Below are 4,421 nucleotides of genomic sequence, written 5' to 3'. Positions count from 1 at the left end.
CGGGTCTAAATCACATTCTATCCGGTCTTTCGCTTAATCGTGCGCTTGTACCGTATCGTCCTTAAAACTAACCGGTCAAAGCTTAGGCTTAAATAAAAGACCCGTTAGAAATCTAATAGGTTATTATAAACCTTTGTTCCAGATTAGGAGGCCCAGTAAAAGCTACCTACACTTACTGTTTGTGATTCATACTTGCTCAGGTAAATACATTTTGACTTATTTTCCCTATACGGGCTTGGGGTACGGTATTTAAAATACCGCTTGATCAGGCGCACAAATCCTGCACCTTATGGGTGTACAGTCTTGAATAGCTTGTGCGACTCGTTTAAACAGTCTTGTCTTACTTTAGGCTTTGGGGGGTTATTGACCGTGTCCCGGATATCCTTGGCATTATCTTACGAGATGGCCACGACCAGAGCACGGGGTGTAGGCGTACACCCGGCGTGTATAACTCTTTAATGTGGTGTGTTATTTAACCTTTAGCCCGGACAGCAGATCCCGGGCCACCATAAGTACGGGTACATGTAAATCGTTCACAAGTTTATATTGCCTAAATATCCCAAGTTAATAAAAATATTTATGCCTTGTGCATTTAAATCAATTTTCAATCATTTTCAAAATGAGTCAGTCGATTTGTATTTACCAGTGTAAACTGACGTATTTTTCCCAAAAGGTTAAGTGCAGGTACTATACGAAATAGGCTGGCTGTTTCCTAAGAGCGTCCACTATAGTCTCGCAAGCTCGGACGACAAATAACTGTTGAACAATTTATTCTTATTTTTATTTGATCCGCCTGTGGATCCGTTTCAACTACTTATGATGTTTATTATGTCATTTTAATTAAAGTTGAAATGTATCTATTCTGCTTCCGCTGTGCATTATTATATTGTGTTGTTTGTCTATGACGATGCCAACTACGTCACTGTACCCCACACCGGGCCCACCGGTGACACATGGAGATCGGGGTGTGACAGACACAGTGCCGGTCATCAACCTCGAAGGCTTCCAGCTTGATGAGTTGGACAGTTATTCCAGCCTTGCACCCATCAAACAAGAAATTAACCCAAAGCCAACCAACACTCCAAAGCCCAGCAGTTCAAAGACCACCACCGCTCCCAAAGCTCCTCCAGCGTCCAGGACCCGGGCCTCCAGCTCCCGGAAGAGGAAGGAAGCAGATCATCCTCCTACTCCTCATGTATTCCCATATGAGGATCACGGGTTCGTGGATTCCAGCAAATTCATGACAGGTTTCCTCAATCAGGTTAGTATCCCGGCTTATATCCTGCATCATATGCTAATTATAAATGTTAGTTTAGGCTGATACCTGTTTACATACCTTACAGGGCCTCGAACGCCTGGTATTCCTTTACGTGGACGCATGTGGCTCGAACGTCATGTTGGAGAGCCAACTGAAGAAGGCTGAGGCTACTATCGCTGACCAAGCAGCAATCGCCACCGCCAAATCGGAGCATTATGAAGCCAAATACAAGGCCATGACTCAAGACCATCAGTCCACCGTCCAGAAGATCACCCAAGAAGCTCAAGCCAAGTACGACGCAGCCCAGGTTCAACATGAGCAGGATATGGCCTCATACCGGGAGAGCCTTAAGAATTCAGTTGTCATCTCCCTCCTCCAGGCCAGGCTAAAAAGGGCATATGAGGCCAAGGCTCTGGGCTTTGAATGCCCTTCCTGGAACATCAAGGTCTGGGAGATGAAACTGAAGGATCTTGGTGGCAACCCCGTGGAGCCCTCCTCAAAACCTGCTGCAGAGGAGCCCACTAAGGTGACCGAGAAGGTAGGTGATGCTGGTGCTACAAAGGATGCTGGTGGGGATGCTGCTGATAAGGCTGGGATGAATGCTGGAGGAGATGCTGTCGGAGAGGACATGATGGAAGAGGGAGCTGCCCCTTGAAAGCAGCGAAGTGGGCGATGATGGATGTTTATGCCTAGGCCGGAGCCCACTTTTTAAATTTGATGGTTGTGATTGTCTGAACAATTTACTTTTCCTGCTTTTGAACAATTTACATTTCCTGCATTAGAACAATGTGATGACCAAAGGTAGATGGGTCCTTGGTTTTAGGACGAAGCCCTTGGTCATCGATTAGTATAACTTGTTTTGAACGTGATAACGGTTGTAGGTGGTCAGGTCCTGTTTTGAAATATATCCTGCAACCATTACACAGATATGATAAAAACTAATCGTGCTTTTGGCGGATGGGCCTCGGTTTGAGGTGAAACCAAAAGCACAACTTTTGACTCGTTAATAATATATCTATCTTTTGACTTATTTTTTGTTACCTTGCATTACTTAGCGTAACTCTTAGTTTTGCAAAAAATTCCATATTGTTATCTTATAATATATCCTGATCAGTATCCTCAGCAATATACTGTAAACTTTTTATTAGATAGAACTCACAAACATCACTTCAGCTTCGTAGAAAGTTTTTGATTAATAACCACTTTTAAATGATCAAAATCCCAAACTATTACTAGTTTCAAACATCCTAATCTAATATTCTGAAAAAGACTTTGAGAATATATCAGGATATTTGTCCTTTTTATAAAACATAATGTCACTAAAACTTAAACGATGTTTACAAAGGAAAGATCATACCAGAGATAGGATATAAACCTATTACCAAACTTCCATCCCTTTGCCATTCTTCCTATAAAGATGTCCCCTGTGCAAGGTACTTAGTGCATTAGTTCCAAATCCTATCTTTTTAGCTTTTGCACCACCACCTTAATGGGAATGTCCCCTGTGTACAATGCCTTCAAATACATTGTTTAGGCAATTTTTTATGTCCAAGGGCAAAACCCAAAGGTGTACTGGAGATAAATCCCTTATATCCTGGAGAAAATCTCAAATTTTCATGCGCTACAGGCGGGAGTGTATAAACTCCAAGACTTAGAAAGGTAAAAACCTTTAAACCTTAGAGAGTATAAAAATACCCTTTCGTGAGAGAGGGTGATCAATCCTCATATACCTTTAGGATTCAGGATATAGCCAACAGTAACGAAATTGTCAACCACTTTTACATGGACTGGTCCCGCCACCTTGAACTATCCCTGAATAACTTGCGCTCCAGGCGGGGTGTTTAAACCTAATTCGGAAGAAAGGTGAATACCTTTAAACCTGTGAAGGGATCAGTATCCCTTAAACGTGAGAGAGGGGGCCAATCCTCTAATCTTTCGAGTTATCCTGAGCACATATCCTGGAGCTACATCCTGAAACATATCTTGCAAAACAATTGTAAACTAAGGTGGGTGTTAGCTTGGCTAACACCCCTCCGATGCTTAAGTCAGTATTGGGTTACAAAGAATAAACTAAACCAAACATATTAAAAAAGGTAGAATTCATACCATCCTGAGTTAGAAATTAAATTCTAAACTCACTTGAAATAGAGCTTGAGGTGTATAGCATTCCAGGACCTTGGTAGCATATCCCCCTCCATATTCTTGAGTCTGTATGCTCCTTTTCCTGCTTCTGATTCAACCTCGTATGGTCCTTCCCATTTTGGGGCTAGCTTGCCATCGGCAGGATTAGTAGTATTCTGAAAAGCCTTTCTTAGCACCCAATCTCCAACCTTAAACCTTCTGGTCCTAATGTTCTTGTTATATGCCCTGGATATTCTCTGTTGATATGCTGCCATCCTTAGCCTTGCCGCATCTCTTTTTTCATCTATAGTGTCTAAATCTTGACACAAGGCTTCAGGATTCTGCTCAGGATCACTTAGGGTAGATCTTACAGTGGGCATTGTCATTTCTGTCGGGATTACTGCCTCTGCTCCAAATACTAAGGAAAATGGAGTTTGCCCAGTAGCATTCTTCACAGTTGTCCTGTCAGCCCATAGGACAAATGGTAATTCTTCTGCCCATCTTCCCTTCTTAGCCCCAAGTCTCTTTTTCAAATTGTTGACAATTATCTTGTTTGAGGATTCTGCCTGTCCATTCGCTTGAGGGTGTACTGGAGTGGACGTTATCATTTTGATCCCCCAACTCTTGCAGAAATCAGTGGTCCTCTTGCTTATAAACTGGGACCCATTATCACAGATGATTTCAGCTGGTACCCCAAACCTGGTCAGGATATTCCTTTTTATGAAGGATACTACTTCTTGGTCTCTAACTTGGACAAACGCTTCAGCTTCAACCCATTTAGAGAAATAATCCGTCATAGCTAGCATAAAGACTTTTCCTCCCGGGGCCTTTGGTAATTTTCCTACTATATCCATGCCCCATTTCATAAATGGCCAAGGGGAAACAATAGGATATAACGGTTCAGCAGGCGATGCAATATGTTACTATGTCTTTGATATGCATCACATCTTCGAGCATACTCTGCGGCATCTTTTCTCATTGTTGGCCAATAATATCCTGTCCTTAATACTTTCGAAAATAATGACCTGCCCCCAGTATGGTT

This window comes from Helianthus annuus, chromosome 1 (assembly GCF_002127325.2).
Source record: "Helianthus annuus cultivar XRQ/B chromosome 1, HanXRQr2.0-SUNRISE, whole genome shotgun sequence".
NCBI lineage: Eukaryota > Viridiplantae > Streptophyta > Magnoliopsida > Asterales > Asteraceae > Helianthus > Helianthus annuus.
Note: the sequence above shows the minus strand (reverse complement) of the source record.